We start from the raw sequence: 21,921 nt of genomic DNA, 5'->3' as shown, positions 1-21,921 counted from the left end.
AAATAAGCTTCATGTGTGATAATTTATTAGCTAGAGAATGGTCTTAGAAGAGGGTAGGTAGATAGTTCCGTTAGAGTACGGCAGTATGAAAATTGAATAGAAGTTGAAAAAGAGCGAAGGGTCATTAATGCAACAGTGCAAGTCAAACACACAAATTTATGATTTTAAACCCAAAAGTATATAGGCATCATGCCATGGACCAACAGGTGGATCTGCACTTAATTTATGATTTTCCATCCAGAAGTAAAAAGACATCATGCCATGGACCAATAGAACCGGATCCAGGAAGGCGCAAAATGGAAACATCCTAATTGTGTAATGAACAAATTCAATTTTATTTTTGAAGAAATAATTTGAAAATTTTGTATGATAAAATAGGTTCAGATTTTGTTTTTCCTTAAGGTGATACTCTGAGGAAGCCTTAGCGTGAAACTTCAAAGGCACAAATGTCAGCTTCCACAAAACATACAAATTTGAAATTGCTACTCTCTGCATGTTTGGCATACACAGTTTTGCTCACGAACTGCTCATTTGATAATAACTTTGCACAGAGTTTACGAAACATAGTTCTGTTTGAAGCAGTCGATAGAATAGAGTTTAAGCTTGTTATAGATACGTTAAAACAAGGTGATTTTAATTCTAGTAATAAACTGTATTTGATTTTGCGTTGCAAAAATGAAGTGAGTAGTGGTCGCTGCACATCTCGGATTTTAAGTGTGAACATTCATTGATATTGATTCAAATTATAAGATTGACCTACTCTTTGCATGTCTACAGTTATTGACAAATGAGCAGTTGGTGTGTACAACTGTGCATGCCAAGCATGACTCTCTGTGTGTAGTAGCACAGCAAACTAGGAGAAGCAATTTCAAATTTGTATGTTTTGTGGAATCCGAAATCTGTGCCTTTAAAGTTTTACGCTAAGGGTTCCTTAGAGTATCACCTTAAGAACAGGTTTAAAGAAGTGCACCAGAATTCCTGACATATTTACTGCTGATTAGTCAAACATTCAAGGTTTTACAGTATAGTTCTGGGCTACAAAGTTCGAGCCATTTCAGTAATCTTTTTCTATTGTAAGTACCATTTTTCAAACTGCTATATTAAAAAAAAAACAAGAAACCAAATGAGCTGACGATAAGTACGAAAATAGTTGCAACAGTTTAATTTATTCTGATAAAAAATTGTCGTTTTTTGACACAATAATTGCTCTCAAATTGCCATTTTACATTTGTTGTGGTGCAGAAAAATAAGCAGTGTTGATAAACACCAGAAGATTCCACCAGTTAGAAAAAAGTGTAAAGATATTGTGAGTGTCTCTAGTAACAACGGGTGTTGAAATAACAATCCTTTTCCTCCCCGATAACCGTAAAGACAAGGCCGGCACCATTATTGACCTAAAAAATAAAAGATTAACCGGATTTTGCACACTGAGAATGGATTGCCATTCCCAAACCCCATTCATAAGGATCTTTGTGAAAATTTCGCTAAATCTGGTCAATCATGGAGTAGCACCTACTGAAATTGAGGATCCTTAATGCTCATGCTCATGCTCATCAATTAATTTGATGAACGACTATAATTTAAAACAGGCAAAATAAGAAGATTTGTTTTTTGTACAAGGGACAACCCTAGGGGGTTGTACGCAATGGTGACGTAGGACTACGTGGTCTTATATAATAAATATTATTTGTTAACTGCAGCAGGAGCTTGTGTTTTGTGTAGGAATAGAAATTTGAGCGGGGTTTATACTCTTCAGTATGACGCGCTTGACATAGATGGCCCACAGCGACTCACAAAGAGCTACTGATTCCAATCAATAGCGGTGCGGCTTCTTCCTCCTTCTATGCATGCTTACGTGAGCTGCAGCTCGCTGCTTGCAGACAGCCTTTCGTTGTGTATTGGAGAACAATGTTCAACGCCACGCGCCGATAGCACTGCTGCTGCTGCTGCTTCTGATGCCGACGACCGGACACCACCACACACGGTGATTGGAACTGAATCCGATCAGCGGTTTCGGGCAGCCTTGGGTACTGGAGAACACCACCACTCACGCAATCGGTGATAATTTTAACTATCATAGCAACAGTTGACGTTTTGAAAAACAATAAAGTCTTAAATTTTAACAGATGCGTAAAAATATTTCTGATCTTTTGGTGATAAAAATATTGAAATTGGTCCAGGGATAGCTGAGTTATCAACGTTCAAAATGTTTCATAATTTTGGTACATGTTCCACTTTCGGTTTTTACAAAGTGTATCCCTATACAGAAATCACAGACGTAGTCTTACGTCAAACACTTTAAAACTTTCTTTTTTATTATTATTGTCACTTTAACACTCTTGCGTCATTCGTGACTTGTCCGGGATGAGATTTGAACTCGTGACTTTGGCGTGTGAGGTATGGATGTTAACCACAACGCTGGGGTCGCCCCCAACTTTAAAACTAACTGTTGCGATTGCGGAGAAAAAAGCACTTTTCATAAGGATCAACCCAGAAGAATTTATGCTGCATACATTGTTGCATAGGCCTGAAGAAACAAATTTCCATTATGTAGATGGAAAGGCAGGTGAGGTACGCATGTCGCTTGCGAGGAGCAACGTTCAATTCGAATGCGCGATCTTCCACCAGATGTCCCATGGTGCTGGAAAAATACGATAAAGTGAAGCGTGTCCTCCAGGAGAAATTTCCTGCTTAGTTGAGCCTCGACATGTACACAGATGTGCAGAGTGTATACATGGACGTAGGAAAGGAAAATCGCTGTATTTTCTCAATCGGAAGGGGAATATATTCTATAACGGGAACAACGAACATGTGCTTTCTATGTACGATTGAGGGGCACCGGATGAATTCCTGTCCAATGCAAAGCACGGTAGCAGCCAGAAAAGCAACATCAGGGCAAAGAATAGAGCGGTAGCAGTTCGTACACGGATGTGCCATCCGGAGGAGCATCGTCGGAAAACAACGACAATCATCAGGGAACAGAAGAAGTGCTTGAGGAGGAAAGGGTTGAAATTAAATTGACGACTCAGATGACCGACATCAGCGCACAGTGTTTCCTGAAAGCCAAATCAGTGATCGACACTATTTTACTTTTGAAAAGTTAATTTTAGAAGTTTGGTGTCCTCGGAGACGTGTCTGTTCTCATGTAACAAAATTACGTTTATAATCATCTTGAACAAATTTTATAGATGAATCCATTAAAACTACATTATCTCACAAGCAGTCATAAAACCGTCTTACAACACTTATAAATTCAATTTGACCCACCCTACAAAATATTGTAAAGACTTATTTTAAAATTTTCATGCTCAAAAACGGGGTTTTAAGTTTTCGGACGTTTCGGTCAAATAATGTATTGGGCCTTTTTCAAAGAATCTGTAAATATGTTTTTTTAAATACAATGTTGGAATCAAGGTTGCAAAGACTCATTTCAGCTAAAATAATGTTTTTCGGAATAATAAAACCAAAAGATGGTATGATGGCATGTTTTACTTGTAACTTACAAGAAGAGGTTACAAAGTATGCGTTGGAAACATAAAACCTGTAAATTTTGCTTTCTATGAGTCACAATCAGCGATTTGCTGATCGCTGAGTGAGTGAGTGAGTGAGTGAGTGAGTTTGTGAAAAATCGCTGATTGTGACTCTCATGAAGTGAAATAAACAGGTTTAATATGTCAAACACATTCTTTGCAACCTCTTCTTGTATCCTACCAATTCAAAATTTGATCATGGCATCTAATTATTTCATAATTTAGAAAAACATTGTTTTAGCTGAAGTGAGTCTTTGCAACCTTGGATGGAATTTCGTTTTCGATTTTACTTACTAACTAAATTCCGTTTTAGTGTTAAGAGCCCACAGCATAGGCACAATTGTCACGATTTTCGGTATCGTATGCTACAAAACAAGATATCATGTTAGCCGGACGTCATACTCTCGAGGAGTACATTCGAGGACATTTCTACTCACTTGACCACTCCAGTTTTGCGGTAGTGGCGGGAAATTCAAAATGAACCGGCTAGCAGGACTTGGGTGCAGTTTCTCGTTTTGGCGCCACTTTAACTATGGCGGTATCGATACGTTTTGTGACTCTTGTGCTCTTTGCTGTGTTTGTCTACTACACCTATTGTTTTTCACTGCACCCAACCGGTGGATGTAAGATTCGCTTACAATTATGTGGGATTCATCATCAGAGGATGTAAGTGGAGACCGCATGAACCGAGGATGCGATATACCTAGCTGCGGTCCAATGCAAGAAAATTGGAGACCGAAAAATGTAGAGTGTATTAGTGAGGTAAATTTATTGTGTCGAAAAAAAATAGGAATTTGGCTGCCGACTGGACTCGAACCACGAACGTTGCGATTATCAGACCTGTCCTTTCTCCACTGCTCTCTCCATGCTCCTGAATATGGTTAGCTTAAAAGCAAAGATGAAGCGCTCATTTTCTCGCATGCTCGACTTCGTATGCTTTTTCTGCTGGAGAGATTCGAGACAAGTGTGTGCGTCGTTCTACAATGTTCTACAACGTGCGTCGTTCTACAAGCTTACTGGTATAGTCGAAAGCGTAGATAGAACACGAAATGAAAAAGACAAAAAACCATTACGGAACTAACATTCATTGTAATAGAGGCATTCGAGGCAAGTGTGTGCGTCGTTCTACAATGTTCTACAACGTGCGTCGTTCTACCATCTTACTGGTATAGTCGAAATATCCACGCTAACACGAAATAAAAAAGACAAAAAACCATTACATCGCTTGCATGGTCAATTCCTAACATTCGTTGCGATGTTCATGAACAGAGGATGATAGGAAACGGAACTAACATTTATTGTAATAGATTTTTGGTTTGCGTGTGTGTGAAGAACGCCAGCATACGTGCTACTCAAATTGTCTGTATCTGTGCGCTTGTTGACAGTGTGTGGTGTGTTTATAATGTGACATGTTTCGAGTATTGGTAGATTTTGTTTTTTTAAACTAGAATCCAGTATCTGTGTGTGATCGAATGCGAAGACTTGTTGGTTGGTGACGGAGTGATCCAATAGTGCTGTTCGTTCTCGTAGTGTTGCTATCTCGTAATCTTCAGTTGTCTTCCCTTGTTCCCACATGGTTTGCAGTCTGTTGGAACAGGAGCATCAAAAGACTGAAAGCCACATAACCTCCAACATAATTCGTAACAGTCGATCCCGCCAAGAAACTTATTTTAAAAGTTTCTTAAAACTGGCAAGATTTTTCAACGTGTATTTTTGTTTCTGGTTCTCAAGACACCTTCATAGCTGGCATTAGTATACATGAAGAATGTATAGATTATTTGATGCTTCTTGAAGTAAAAATGTGCTTCATATAAAACAAATGTCAAATAAAACTGGATACAGCTAAAATTATCTTGGATTGAAACTTCACATATCATAAACCAAACAACTATTTTCAGTAAATAGTTGTTTATTGAGTAGAAATCAATGTAAGTTCTTAAAGTTATTGATAACGAAATTTTACTGCTCTGTGAAATTTACTTTCAATATCATTATTAATCATAAAAATAATGCGAAACCAAAAGATTTACTATAAATGTTAGACGTAAATAATGGCTGATAGAGTTTGATATAGCAGGGTAAGAAAAAAATTATTCAGTATGGCGACCAACTTTTTATTGTAAAAGCATTACCAAATAATCATTTATTCTTTATTGTCTTTGGTAAATTTGTAAAAAGTGTGCCTGGTATAAAACAAGATCAATTATTCTTAAATAAAATTATTTAGCACAATACAAAACTATTCACTCGCCATTAAACCAATTTTAACACTCCAAACACGATGCCTCCGGTAAAATGTTTAACGGAAAATTGGCAATTTCTGCAAAAAGAAAACATTGCTCAGTAAGTAATCGATCGATGTTTGAGCAATTGATACCGAAGTATGTGAGAGAAGTATGTGTTTGACATATAAAACCTGTCGATTTGAAAGCGAAATTGATAGGTTTTATGTGTCAAACACATTCTTCAAAAACTCTGCTTATAATTTACAAGTAAACAGTATCTTTATAACACCGAATGATTTCATAATTCCGGAAAACAAATTTGTGTAGCAAAGTGAGTGGAAGCAACCCTGTAGCCATCAATTGTAAGATATTTGGGTGTATTCATGCATGCGGGCAAATATTGAAAGGCAAAATCCATAGAGCCAATGACGTCTTTAGCTCTATGAAGCTATCCCGTTGTATCGCACTCGTGCTTTAGCATTCAGCGATCTCTATAATAGCACTTATTGTATTGTCTGTCCAAGTTACGAAAATGCCATAACATTTCGCTTTTCTTCTTCTGCGTGCAGCAGGTACCATATTCCACACCGATCGCTCTTTGTTTAACGAGTTGCAATCAATTACGAACGACTAATTCTAATGGACCGCTATGACCGTAGCTAATAGAAGTATTACGAATACTAATCGATTCAGCATCGCGAGAGGATTGCAATAAACGCTTATCACGGTTGTGTGTTTAGTTCATTCAACGCGCCATCGAAAGGGAAAGTGTAAATCCATTGTAGTAAAAGCGGCGAAAGGCCAGTATGCTAATGGGCCCGGGGTCAGCTTCCCATCACGGGCTGGTTAGGTAGCACGTGTTGCATTTGTAAACCGGACTGCGGTAGAACGAGAATGGTAATTACGTGCACGTGAGTTACTCTCGTATGTCTTCGTAGCGCTGATCGATAGTGGTTGATAGTAAAATTACAGTGAGTCAATCGAAACAAATTACATCCCATAGCAATGGCAGAATTCAATCCAACTAAATTTCAATGTTGTTATCACATTAAATAAGCAATGATTATTTAAACATCGATTCACAACCTCAAAGGGATTTAATTTTTTATTCGGAAGAGGAAGAGGCCTCTACCTATCAATCAATCAGGGTTGATTCGGGTTGATGGTCATGACACGGTGAATCGCAAGCAAGCGGCACTTCCCCTAGAAACTCTTTTCTGCCACAGGCATTCGTTCAAGTAGGAAGTGTTAATCACAAAGTCGAAAATTATGTCATAACGAGTAGAAATTGATTTGCAGTGTCCGATGGACCTGATACTAGGGAAAATTGTGCATTTATTTCTTATCGCAACTAATTGCATTTCTAGGTTAACAAACGGAACAATAACGGAACACAAATGGCCCATCAAAGAGATCCATAAATCTTTCGAAACGATCACGTGTTTAGTTCAAAGATAAGTGACCGGCGGATTTACCGGCACCTCGTGGCACCAATGCCATTATCTCAGTGTGTCATAAAGTTTACGAGATCGTCGTTGAACAATCGGTCATTCCGTTCGACAGTTGGAGACAACTACGCGTCAACTATTTCGGGATTACATTTCAGAGTACGTGAATAGCCAATGTTAATCCTACTCGATGTGTCATTGTTTGTTATCTGTCACTATCCTCGGTGACCGTAGTTTTCGAGGACACAAGACCGTTAACTGGGTGCCGATGATAACCGATATGACGTCGTACCTTCATCTTGCGCTGTGCCACATGAACATTGATGTCGTGCCTCCTCGCTCTCGCTACGCAGTCAATACAAGGTCGTTGATGATAATTTTCCAGACGAATTTTTATACGACCATTAATGATGGTTATTATTTAGCATGACGACGCGACATCCTTTCGGAATATGTTGAAATACCTGTTCAAAACAACTCAATTTAGTGGCTAGTACTGGAAAAGGCAGCGGATTCCACCGAACGCGGATGCAGCAAACACCTGTGATGCGCTTGGTTGTGATCTAATGATCTCCAATCGGTACGGGCATCACACAGCTACCGGTTTGCTCCGGCTCTGCGAGAGAGCGAAAACGTAGCTCCGATGAATGAAAATGTAGATTGTTGCCGGCGATCGAGTGAGAGGACGGGTAAATCAGATGACATTGAAAGACATGCAGCAGTGGAGTTGCTCTACAATCGAGCTATACAAAGTAGCTGCTGAGATTTGTTCCGGTTGTGGCCTCTAACGTCCGAGCAGTTGCTAGATACCTGTCTCGTTGGCGGTCGATAGTGGGTCGCGTGAGATCTACACGCAAAACAAATGGCTGATACAAAAAGACGTAAGCATGATTTCTTACATCCTCTGTAGATATTTCTAACGAGATCTGAAATGGTCGTTCTTACTACGGTCTGTAGTGTTGTTTATTAATTTGTTTGATAAGGCTCAACCGAATTAACTTTACAGAGCCGAGGATTCTTGGTCACTATACAATACATCTTAAAACTATAGTCAAAAGGTACAACACAATAAACACTTTATCTTCCGCTATCCAAAAAGCCTCCTCCATCAGAACTGGAGCCGCTTCCAGTAGTTTCATTGTATGGCAAATTGCTGTACGCCAACGAGGGTCAGAGCGCGTCCATTGCAGCAATGGACGCAAAACGTGGTCAGCACTCACACACTCATCACGAAACGGTTGCTTTCCAAAGTCGACGACGCATCGACCAAAAGAACTGCTGATGAAGAACAATGAGGAGGACCACACAATGGTTGCTGCCGAGAAAACAGACGATCGCGTAGCACACATCGAGAGTGGCCTGCTTTTGTCGACAGCCGAGTGAACACTCTACGGTCTGTAGTGGTCAGGCAAATTTTGTCAGCGTAAAACCTTTATATTCTAGGTTTAATAAACTGACGGAAATGTATTTATTTCATCAAATTGCCTAAGATTACTTCTGGGAGCACATTTTTTAAAGGACCACATTACAGAGTCTGATTATGTCGCCATTGCTCACAGATTCGGTTCATTTTTTATACAAAACTGTAAGAGAACCTAATATTATTGACTGCTTAGGCTGAGTGTGAAAGCACTGCACTATTCAATCCATTGCTCTATCCAGATCGTAAAGAACGAGACAATGAAAGAGCCAACAAAAATATTAAGTCGGTCACGAACAGGCGACTCTCACCGCTTGCCTTCGCTCACACAGCATGTAGTTGAGGCATTTTTTCATAGAAAATGTACGCTCAGTCATTCAAAACAAGGATTGGGTACCATCACGGAAGAATAAACGTGCTGACTGAGCTACTGACTGAGTGCTCGGCTGTCAGTGACTTGTTCACTTCCCAATCATTTAGACTTTCACGAGACAGTGAATGATGAGGTGGATGGCTGTTCATATTTATATCAAAATCACTCATTGATCCTTACTGTTTTGCGCACTGAACTAGAGAGCAGCGTTGCCAGATTGTTTCAAAGTTTATCGGTATTTATCGGTATTTACTATTTTAATTTATTTTATATTTTAGCTGTTTTTGAAAGCGAAAATTTTAACTTTTGAACTACGATCGATTTTGAATTAGCTTCTGAAGGAACTTCCAGAGAAAGAAGAAAGAAGCTTGCGAAGCGAAATTTGAGGAAAGTTCTAAGAAAAGTCGGAGAAACATCCGGGAACTACCAAGACAAGAATTGGGAAACTTCTAGTGAATATTCAAAGAAACTATCGGATGTCACATCTAAAGGAAGCCAGAAAAGTTTCAGAAATGGAAGTAAATTCCAGAAGTAGCCAGTTCTAGTGGAAGCCGGAAAAACCTTTCAATAAAAGTCAAAAACCTATGGCTTATGGACACAGCATTCCAATTCCAGAAGAAGACGGAAGAAACTTCCTGGAGACGCTGGCAGACACTTCCTAAGGTAGATTGCAAGACACTTCTGGAGAAATTCGGAAGCCAGAGCGCATACGGAACAGTCGAAAGAAACAAGGACATAATTCCGGAAAAAAAGAGATTTCTGGGGGATGTTCTAATGATCAAGCAAATTTCCCTGATATTCATAAAACATTCCGCAATACCCCTGAAGTTGTCGGAACATGCCTGAAATGCACTTAGGAATATTTCATAATTCCACGCAATTCCTTAAAAGTTCTTGTAATTTTCTTGAAGTTAATGGGGCTGTTTTAGAGTTCTCTGATCATCCTCCAAGTACTCTGAACTTCCCTGATTATAATGAGGCTACCTGAATATCTATAATCATCTTTGAAGGTATTTGGACTTTCATGAAGATTACGAAATTTCTTAAGTGCTCTCACATTTTTCTTGAATTTATTGTATCATTAGCATTGAAGATCTCTGATCTTCCTGATTTTTAAAATTTTAATTCTTGACACTGCCTTTAAAATGTTCATGTAACTTCCCTTACGTTTCTTAAATTTGTGGAACATTGCCTGAGTTTCTCGGAAATCCGGAGCTTCCCTAAAGTTTTCCCTATTCTCTGAAACAAATGAAACTTTTCTGAAAACCATTAAATTTTCCTGAAGTTTTTTGAACTTGTGAAGTTTCCAAAATATTTATGATGTTTTCGTAAGTTCACTGGAGTTTGGTGGACTTTCTAGAAATTTTCAGGTTTTGGAATTTGAACAGAAGTTAATGAAACTATCTTTAATTTATCGGAACTTACTCAAAAGTTTAGACTTTTTTGAAGTTTCAGAACTTCTTAAAAGATCCTGCAGCTAGTTTGAATCAGCAATAAAAATCTGGAAACATCCCTGAAGTTTAGGGGAAGTTGAAAAAAAAAACTGGTTGGAGAAGACGGAAGAACCATTCAAGCGATGATGTTTAAAAAGTATTTCACGATTCTCTATATGACATTTTCAAAGATGATTTTTTTTAAGAATTTTGAGGGCTCCACAAATTGAAATACCCGCCCACATTTAGGAATATACTCAACATTTTTTTAAACAGCCTTAAACCACCAATTTCGGTGCTTAAACCTTAATTACATCGTACCTCTAAAGGCATAAAAAGTGGTGCTTGAGTACTTGGCACTGTAGCAGTTTTTCAACGTCTGTGCGGAATTGTAAATTTGTTGATAGGCATAGAAATAAGAAAATTTCAATGTCCACCCAGAATCATGACTTGATTGTCTCAGATCTTGAACATATCCCCAAGTCTGGTATGTTTAAATGTTTTCGTAGCACGGGATAGAATTTTTAATTGTTGATCTTTAAATTTGTTCTAAGCCTCAGATTAAAAAATATAATCTACTAGGTAGCTGCCGAATCTCAAACAATATTCTAAACATGAGATTTTCAAAATGTTCTAAGAAACCATAATGTTTTAACTCTTGAAGTTGAAGAAATAGAAAGAATTATAAAATGTCATGCATGTAGGTATGTAGGTACGGATATTCCAGGAATATTTTCAGGCACACCAACTACAAGTGTTTGAACAAATAGGCGCCACGACTACATTTAATGTTGATCTGGAACTTCTATTTATTCTATATCCATATCACAATCCGAGTTTAATTCTAGCAGCAAGTGTTTTCGAACAAATCTTGGAGCTCTAGGGTCAGATTCTTAGCCATTTTCACGGATATTCCAGCATATAAACTTGTGGAATTCACGGCAATGCTTCAATTTCAGATATACCAGAAAACACCAGTATTTCTGAGAGCTGAAGATAATCCACGATCATTACTGAGAATCGAAGATTAAGCCGAAAAGTTTTGAGTACCTAGAATTTCTAGGAAGATCCAGAGCATCATGAACATTGAAAATTCCATAAACTTTCGGAACCTTACAAAACTTTCGAAACTAACAAAACTTTAAGATCAGAGATCAGGGTACTTTTGGGGATTTCTGAAGTTCCAGGATTTTGCAAAGTTTTGGGAGTATTCGAAGAGTAGAATCAATGTATATTCCAGTCACGTTTTACTACCCGAGCAGGAATAATAACTAATGAATACCAAATTCAGGTATGATAACAGCATAACTGTATGTAATGTATATTATATGATATTGAAGAGCCTGACATAAGAGGTAAAATACCAAAAATAATAACTCAAAAATGTTCTCTACGAATAACGAGCTCATAAATAGTGTCGTTATTATAATAACTGACGGATACTCAACCCGAGCAAGAACCGGTAACTAACCGTTAACATATGAATATCTCAATGTTGTATGATACCTCATTTTGGTATGCTTGGGGTATAAAACCTTGTTTTGAATGCCAGAATACAATAATTTGTTAAAAGGTCTTCTAATACTAACCCAACCCAAGTAACAATTGTGGTTTTATTAGGGTTCTGTAGACTGGGGCCTCCCTTAGCTCAGTCGGTAATGGCGGAGCTACAAAGCAAGACCATGCTGGAGGTGGCTGGGTTCAATTCCCGGTCCGGTCTAGGAATTTTTCGGGTTGGAAAATTTCTCGACTTCCCTGGGCATAGAAGTATGATTGGACTTGCCACACAATTATACCAATGCAAAAATGGTACAGGCATCGAAAGCTCTCAATTAATAACGGTGGAAGTGCATCTAGAACACTAAGTTGAGAGCACGCTATAAGCTAATATGCGATAAGCAATAAGCTTGAAATGCGAAGAAGAAGAAGAAGAAGAAGACCATGATTTAGACTTGTAGAACGCTATAAAACGTCTATAAAACTTGTAATGTTACTTGGGAATATCTCTTTTATGTGTTATTGTCTAGTAACTGAAAGGTCACGTTTTGATATTTTGGTATTTAATTGATATTTAACAAAATATTTCGATAACTGACTAATATCAAAACATAGGATACCAACATAAGATATCATACCACATTAAGATATTCATATGTTATCGGTTAATGTTTACTTCTAAACATTATTCACAATATCAACCAGAAACTTGCTGAAAGTCAAATGTTTAATAGCTGGTATGATCTCTTTAACCGCGATAAAGAGAGGGTTTTCTGCGTCATTGTTTATTAAATATTGCACCCGATTTCTAAGCAAATTGGTTTATTCTTTGGATTCGTAATATTTCTTTTCGTATGAGATTTTAAATGTTAGCTTGGTTCGTGAATATTGATGTCAGATTTGCAGTTCTCCTTAGAATTCCTTTGGAGCTATCAAATTCAGATTCCCATTGAATTGTTTTTTTTTTCAAAACTCCCGCTGTAATTTCTGAAACGAGCTTTTCTTTAAAATTCAGTTGGAATTATCCGTAGGAATCTACTCTACTGGTAAATTGATACTCAAATTAGAATCCATTTGGAACTATCCTCAGATTCAGATTCTATCGGAACTCATTAGGATTTCATGTCCGAATTGCTTGGGTGTTCCAGTCAGAATTTACTTGGAATTGTGGTTAAAATTCTCTTATAATTTTCATTACTATTTCCAGTGTTGGGAAAATATCAAAAAATCAAATCTCATCAATGCCCAAGATCACGCTTGATTTTCGTAGGCATAAATCAACAAGCAAACAACTGCGGTAAATTTTTTTTTTTTTTTTTGGTTTGTTTTTTTTGTCGATCTTGTTTTCCGTGCTGAGCACCAATGCTACCGACGTGCCAGGAAGGCAGCTCCCACACCTGGACCCTACCTATCGACCCATCAACTCATGAACCGGGGACCAACGGCTTTACTTCCCATCCGAAGGAAGGCGTGATCAGACTGGGATTGAACCCAGGCCTGCTGGGGTGAGAGGTAATCACGCTTACCACTACACCATCGGCGCCGTTATGCGGTTGATATTGCAAGCTGTGATATCGCAGCTCAGAATATAAAGCTAACAAAACTCACCAGCTGCAAACCTCATCAAACTGGGGTGAGATTGAGTTTCATGATTTTTGCTATACACCCGAACGCAACCGAAACTTTCATAACGGCTCGCAGCACTCGCTTCGTGTCTTCCATCGGTGAAGAGAAAAACGAGAAAGCCTTCGCTTTCTAAGAAAACGAGGTGCAACGGAATCATTGTAGCGCCGATTCAACTCTCAGCTTCAACCTTATACGTTGTGAATAGTCTCGCAATATCGAAGGAGCATGATATTTTCTCAAATGCGAATGAGAGCGGAAAAATATCAATTTGCTAATGATTATGCCATCACTGACTATTTCCATGGAATCAACCTCAGAATTTACTTTAAAATCTGCTTAGAGTTCCTTTGAAAGTCTCCAGCGAATTATCATCGGAGTGCTCTAGGACTTCTTTATAAAATCCCTATGGAATTATCTTCCGAATTGTTATGCAATTCTGCTCATAACGCTCTTGGAACCTCCATTGAATTCATCAGAAGTTTTCCGCGAAAAGTCCATGGTATTCTTTTTATAATTATCTTGGAATTCACCGCGGAATGTCTAAAGAATACTTTCTAGAATTCTCTCGGAGTTCTCCTTTGGAATTATACCAATTTTCATAAATAATCCCTGAAAAGTCCTTCACGCTAAATCATTTACAAGCCTTGACCATTTCTCAGGGCCCAAAATCTTGAATAATTTTTCAAATATGGATTCGCGCAAAAAGTCAGTAAGCTTCAGTATTTCTAGTTATATTTTTTTTTTCGAAAGTTCGTTATTGTTTTCCGAAGGAGATTTGCCGACTTTATCGCTAAAACACTGCAAATTCTATTCAATATTTAATCCGCTGGAGAAAACCCCAGTTTTTTTTTTTTAATTATGTTTCATAATATTTTTTTTTTCTTATTCCCATCTGCCTCTGGAGTGCATTTTATAAAAAAAGTTAATAAATTTCTCATTGAATCCACCCCTCTGGCTCGGGTCGTTTTCGTAACTCTTATGTCACTGCACTTGAATAAAGTGAATTGATAGCTGAAAAACATAATTACAAAATTGGTTTCATTTCCATGATAAGCTTTCCGCAAAATCCACGCAACAGAACTATAAAAACGTGAGAAATCCGCGCCAAACGCAAATTTTGCACGAAAAACAAAATCCGTGCCAGCTGTAACAACCCTGAAATCGAGTTTAAGTAGCCAGTAAGCACACAAACGCAACTATAATCTAACTCTGCGTTCGCGCATAAAACAGGGACGAAATACTCAGCGGATGGCGAAAATTCCAGAGGGACGGAAAAATTGATCCAATGTTCTACAAAGTACCTCCCCCCTCCCTATTCAACTTCTACGAAGTTCCATCAACTTTTTCCAAGTACCATAATTATTTTTATTCCTAGTTCTCTAAATTGGACCACGATTTTAGGGCAGCCATGACCTTCTCTAAACTTTAGGAAAGACCTTGAATCTTTTCTACGAACGTTCCTAATTATCTGGGCGAAACAAAGTTCCCAATACTTCCAGTAAGATCCCAATTCAAACCCTAAAGTTCTAAGAAGAATGCTGAACTTTTACAATCTTTTGGCCGAACTTCTTTGAAGTTTCTTGAGCTTTAAATAAAAATCCCAGCACTTCTATAAAGTTTTGATGTTCCTCAAATTACTACGTGATTCGCTTGACTTCTACAAAGATCTCAGAATTCCTAGGAAGTTCACTATACTTCTACAAAGTTCCCTGAAGTTTTAAGAATTTCCTTAATTTCCTGCGAAGTTCCCTAAAGTTCTAGAAAGTTTCATGCATTTCTACGGAATTTCACAACCTATGTGAAGTACATTAAACGTTAACAAAGTGCCGTGAAACTAAAGGAAGAACTTTAACGTAGTTTCTTAAAATTAAACCAAGTTCTCTTAAGTTCAACGAAGTTCCCCAAACAGCGTGCTTTGTAAAAATTCAAGAAAACTTCGTAGAATAGTTTGTCATAACTACTGTAGACTTCCTTAGTGCCAATGCCAAGTACATCGCCAAGTGCTACGATTGCAATGCCCAGGGCTGTCGTCAAAATGTCCAACTCGATAGAATGTCTAGACTGGACCAGGAATCGGACCCACCGTATCTGGCTTTGTAATACCGTGTCTAACAGACTAGGCTATCTGCCCCGTAGCGTGGGTAGACCACCTTTTCGTGGTACGTTACGGGATGTAAGATCTACCACATCGAACTCTGGCCCGAAGGTCTTTTTCTTGACGGTTATAAACCTCGGTTTTGAGATTGGATACAAGAAAAGGTTCGGACCAGGGTTCCGATGCGTGGTCAAATATCAGAAGACCTATTTTGATTGCTGAGAAGTTGGATATTTGAAGTTATCCCAGATTTTTTTGTCAATTGAATGAGGACTCATGGAAGACCTATTTTGATTGATGAGAAAATTTGTTCGGAAAGGTCCTAGAACGCTTCTAATATAGCGAAACATCACGATTGAATGAAGTTTCTTGTAAGAAGAGCAAGTATGTATGATTTAACTGTATCGAAAACGAATACCTCATTACTTTTCCATAGTAATGAGGTACTACGATATGCACTAAACAAAGGACACGGACACATCACAAAAGATTAATGTATTGGTCGCAGTTATTATGACCCGAACAGAGGAACAAAAATGGTTACCTGATGCCCCTTTTCATAAATATATTTGTTTTTAATTCAAATTGCTCAGTTCGCACCCTGGCTTTACCTCTTTCTGCAAATCGGATTGCTTCAACTCAAAACTCTTTGAATATTTTAGTTTTCTAAATTTCTGACACTCGCTCATATATATTTGTTTTTATGGATATAAACACTCGCTAACCTCCTAAACTATCTACGTAGTTTATAGACAGCCCCAAAACCGTGACAGAATTACAATTTGACATTTTTATTGTTAATGTTAATGTTAATGTTAATGTAAGGTTTGTTCTACTTGCGCGTTGGTTTCAGGTAATTTCTTGTAGCGTCCTTTTTTCATTATACTTTGCAATTTCACATGTCAAAATATTAATATTATTGTGAATGCACTTAGCTGTAACTACTAATCACTTGTTTGTGCTGCGGAGAAGTAAGCAAAGTCTGGAATTTACAAATATATAAACCTCGCAAATCTTGAGATTTGTGCTCTTGAAATTGCGAAGTGTGATAAGAAAATGGACTCTATAAGGAAACATATGATCAAGATAAACTGGATTGACTTATCTAAATACTTTTATTAAAAAAGGGAATGATAGCCTTTAACCACCAGTTCAGCTTGACGCCGACGAAATCGAACTGATTTGCAGGTTCGTATACTTGAGCTCACCGTATGACCACCGATAATGGCACCAGCAGAGAAATTCAACGATGCTTTGTGGCAGGGAATCGTGCTTACGTTGGAGTCTAGAGGACTTCAGATTACCATCGTACAAAGTTGACTATGTATCTACAAAACACTGACCGAAAGTACTCGTAGCCGTAACTTGGACTAAACTCGTGGAGGCCCAGGTGAATGGCGACCTGCAGAACTTTGGATTGAATGAAATGGAGTTAAATCTTATGCACAGCACAGGCAGAACCCAGCCTTAGACTTAATGGCAAGATAAATAATATAATTCATAACATTAGATGTCATTATTTGTATAAAACTATAAAACTAGCGTGGGGCTTTAGGTAGTGATGAAACGTCGCTAGAACTATCCAACAGCCGCAGACAGTTTATGAGCAAGTCAAATGCGTACCTTTTTGCCTATGAGATTTGAAGAATAACTTCAAATCTCCTCGTACATTGTACGAGTTAGGTAGAGAAGTGTGCTTTTGACTAGTACTGTCGCATTAATGGCCCTTCGCTCAATTTCAACTTCCATCCAATTTTCACACTGCCGTACTCTCGCGGAACTATCAACCTATCCTCTTCAGAACTTTCTCTAGCTAATAAATTTTCCCGGTAAAACTTCATGTTAGATAGCATTTCCAACCAACAACCCCGACTTGAAAAGTTTTTGGATTACTACATTACAGAATCTGTATATTCGGTGATTGATTACAAATACTGTATCTTGATACGATCTTGATTTTACCGGATGCAATTTCGAATAGCGTTAAGGTGATACGATCTGGACCTTGCTCTGATGCCACTTCGCATTTTTCGAAGTATAATTAGCAAATATGGAGAAGTAAATTTCATGCTTGAAATCGCAATAGAGTGCGAGATTCACCCCCTAGAAAATTCTAAGTGGCCGTGCAATTCTACTGGTGATTTGTGGACGCTGAGTTGTATCACCTTAAATGAAATACACAATGCCGCAGAGTTTTAAGATACCTTATAGTTCTACATCGGATAATTTCAACGATCACAAAAACTTGGCATTGTTTATCTTCTTTCAACGAAACACAACCACGATTTAATGTAAATTATGAATAATTAATTTCTTTTGTTTTCAACGAAAACCATCAAACCTAGTAAAACACGTCGGATCCTTTATGCAACCGATTCATTCACGATCAACTGGATTCAAATTATTCGAATACCAATTGACTAACTTTCTGCAGACACCATGCCCGATAGCACTAAAAGAGGACTGCCGGAGCCACAGTCATAACTAATCATTTCTATTACCGGCACAAAACTTCCAAGTGGGACATCTTCTTCTCAACCAGTTTTACGACAGCACGCTAACTTTCAACGCCAAGCAGCGAGCTCGTGCAGCACTGAACGACACTGAAAGGGCAATCATGCTTTCAGTTTTAGCAGCCCAAATTTTGCGAGCAAAGCAAAAATCTCCCTCATCTGAAACAGGTATCGTTATTGTTCTTGAAACCAATCGCTCGATCGGAGCCCCTGGGTTTCATTATCTGTACTGCAGCGTGAAATGTATCACAGCTAAGGCAACATCCCACAACAACCAGCTGAGCCTACAGATAAAACTACAAACACTACCTTGAGGCGGTAGAAGTATCCATTCTCAGTCACATTGAAACAGTTTCGCTTATTTTCGTTTTTCGTTTTATGAACAACTTCATCAACCTTGGCGGGCACATGTTGCGACCAAATCAAGCTGCTGCACCGACCCGTCGGAGATTGTTTGTGTTCCGTGTTTTCACTAATATGGTATGCGCACTTTGCAAAAACACAGACTCTGTTTTTTTTTGCCTTAGTTCATTATTCTCCATTCAAACGCGATTTGATTTCGCAAACGGTTGGAGTGTGAACTTAACCTACAAATTGCCAGAATTAGTATTGCAGTCGATCGTGGACAGGTCGGTGAACCAACCGGCGGAGACACCGCGCCAAAGTTGAATGATCCGTTCAAAAACAAATCGCCCCTCCAGACGACGAGCGTCCGGTCGATATCGAACCGAGTGAGAGGTACCTGTACTCGACTTCAATGGCACAGATTAACTTTAGGATCGGCCTGACGCCGCTCCGCTCACCTATCCAGCCAGTCAGTAGAATGTAGCTGCTCGAGTTGAAATCCTTGCCGAACCGATGATGTTGTCCTAGATGTACGATGTACGTACGATCCGGAAGTCCGATCGCGACGACCCGTTTCGGGTGCTGTGCAAAGTGAAACTGAACAACGTCGCGCGCACGTCCGCGTGTTTAGAAGATGATTACAGATCGAAAAAAGGCACGGCACGGCGCGCGTCAGTTCGTCAGTCTTGGACGAACGACGAATTGATACTGAATGGGTTCATGCGAAACAAGCTGCATAGTATACTGGCGGACGACGATGACGACGACGATGACGGCCGGCTTTCGATGATATTGTTGTCACTCAGCTAGTGCAGATCGGTGTTTGAGTGGACCGAGAAGCCGGCTCAAGAGGGTACGGTAACCGATATGCGACTCTTGGCTTCTCTTTGCCTCCCGCGCCACCCCGCAGTCGCCATCAATCAACTGCTCGGGTGTAGGATGTCAATAATGATGGGTGGCGTTGGTGGTGATCCGGTGCGAGGGTGGATGGTTGTAAACATTTGCGTGACAGTCAGATGTGAAAGCGAAAGGGGTTTGTCTGAAGAGGTGTAGATGTGCGTACGATCGTAAAAATGAGGGTGGATTTTTTTTTTTGAAAATAGTTATGTTTTTAACTGGAATGTTGCATCAGTTATTCTATAATTTAAGGAACACCACGAATTGTCTAGTCGACTGGATGTGGGCCATCGTAGTGAAGGCAAGGCATGTTGCTGTGTTATAATCTCATAGTTATATGCAAAGCTATCCTGAATCGGATGCAGGACAAGATCGACGCTCGGAAGATCTTGTGTGGACCACATTGTCACGCTCTGTATCATCCTGGAGCAGATTAACGCATTCCAAGAGTCCTAGTATTAGGTATTATTTGACTACGTAAAAAGGTCAAGTGCAAGGAAGTGCAGTATTAGGCTTTCATGTGTAAAGTTCTGAGTTCACTTGTAAGTTGTAGATTATCACCCAGTGATGCCCACATTCCAGCTTAAGCTGGATTCTTCTAAGAAAATCAAAACCTTTAAGATTCAAACTACAACTCCAAGATATTGAGCATTTGCAAAGTGTTGGAATCCCAGAATTTAAAGAATGAAGACTAATTTCTCTTCTTTTTAAACTTTATTTGCGAGATTTCTTCTTCTTCTTCTTCTTCTTCTTATTCTTCTTCTTATTCTTCTTCTTCTTATTCTTCTTCTTCGCATTTCAAGCTTATTGCATATCGCATATTAGCTTATAGCGTGCTCTCAACTTAGTGTTCTAGATGCACTTCCACAGTTATTAATTGAGAGCTTTCGATGCCTGTACCATTTTTGCATTGGTATAGCTGTGTGGCAAGTCCAATCATACTTCTATGCCCAGGGAAGTCGAGAAATTTTCCAACCCGAAAAATTCCTAGACCGGACCGGAAAATGAACCCAGCCACCTCCAGCATGGTCTTGCTTTGTAGCTGCGCCTTTACCGACTGAGCTAAGGAAGACCCCAGATTTGTAGCCCGAAATTTTAGCCAGAATCCGCAATCTTACACACATTTCAAATTACAGCAGTTCAAATATTTTTGCTAGTTTCTAATCTTGGAAAATTCTCCATGTCCGGAATATTTAATTTAAAATAAAACTCCTTGAATCTTGAAGATTGTTCTAAATCCAGGATTATACAATTTTCTAAGCATGAAATCTAAAAAAACGAAGCCATCAATTTAAGTTTTTTTTTTATATCATTAATCTGGGTCATTTCATGCCAAGTGTCCGAGGTAGTTTTTTTTTTTTTTCTTTATTAAAGAGACTTTCAGTCTTGGGCTGGTTTGTCTCTGGTCCGAGGTAGGTAAAATTGACTTCTTTCGATTTGGCCCACAATTCTTCTTCTTTCCTTTATTTAACGTCGGTGTCTATTCCGAAATCTAGTGCCAATCAACGAAAGACATCGATTGCCATATCCATTGACGGCAATCGAATGTGCAGGAAGGCAGCTTCCACACCTGCGTAGGATATCGCACCCATTCAACACACATGGGCCGGGACTAACGGCTTTACTTCCCTTCCGAAGGAAGACGTGACCAGAGATTTTTATGCTTCAGAAAAATCCCACCGAGCTCGGCTGGGATTGAACCCAGACCCATTGGGGTGAGAAAGCAGTCACGATTAGTACTACGCCACCAAAATTTGGAAAAGATGTTTATTTTAGTCAGTCCGCATCGTGCTCTCTTGCCGTGCGGATCTATTTGCTTTTTGCTGGAAGTGTTACTACTACCTAAAGCTACAACAAATTTAAACAGCACTTTTCAGTGCTCAACCTGTAAAAATTTTCTACCTTGTTCAACTCTTATTCCTCTTCGATCCTTGTTTGGACCCTACCCGAGGTAATCCTTCTTGGATATCGATTTGGAAAATTCCTCTTCGATCCTTCAGATTCTTATAGTAATCTGCTTGGAAGTCGATTTGGATAAAAATTTACTGCCGCCATGGCGCCTAAACGCAAAAGAAAGGGGCAAACTCTTGACCCCCCTTCTGATGAAATTAATTTGAGTAATCAATTTGATTCGCTCACGGATGATGAGAATGATCCATCATCCAAGAAAAATTCTAGTAAACTTTCCCGGCTTAATGCCAAGAAGGAAAAGATTCCCCCTATTGTGATAACCACTACCGATTTCCATGCTCTTCTCATGGAACTTTTGAATTTCGTGAAAGTTAAGTTTTCACTACAAATTGGACGTCGGGGTGAATGCCGTGTATTGGCTGAAACCTTGGACGGATTTAAATGTCTTCTCAAGTATCTTACTGAGAAGAAGCACAAATTTTTTACGTACGACACCAAAACTGAACGTGTGTTCAAGGTTGTCATGAAAGGACTGCCCAGTGGTGAATCCCTGGATCAGATCAAAGATGAACTGGCAAAATTACTTGGAGTTGTGCCACTTCAAGTAA

At 38.9% G+C, this 21,921-nt stretch overlaps 1 protein-coding gene across 4 annotated transcripts in view; it reads right to left on the bottom strand.

Moving 5' to 3' along the window:
• Positions 1-21,921, bottom strand: part of Ctns (Cystinosin) — an 82,506-nt gene that overhangs the window by 22,828 nt on the left and 37,757 nt on the right. Inside the window, exon 1 of one of the 4 annotated variants that reach the window (XM_065222492.1) lies at positions 18,964-19,183. The exons of the other annotated variants lie outside the window; for them this stretch is intronic. The gene's annotated coding sequence lies outside the window, so the exon portion shown is untranslated. Of the gene's footprint in view, positions 1-18,963; positions 19,184-21,921 lie in introns of those variants that run through there. 4 annotated transcript variants of the gene reach the window in all.

Source organism: Ochlerotatus camptorhynchus, unplaced genomic scaffold (genome assembly GCF_037179485.1).
Source record: "Ochlerotatus camptorhynchus isolate MF236.1 unplaced genomic scaffold, CSIRO-AGI_Acam_v1.1 ptg000170l, whole genome shotgun sequence".
Classification (NCBI taxonomy): Eukaryota; Metazoa; Arthropoda; class Insecta; order Diptera; family Culicidae; genus Ochlerotatus; species Ochlerotatus camptorhynchus.
Note: the sequence above shows the minus strand (reverse complement) of the source record. Positions and strands in the feature narration are given on the sequence as shown.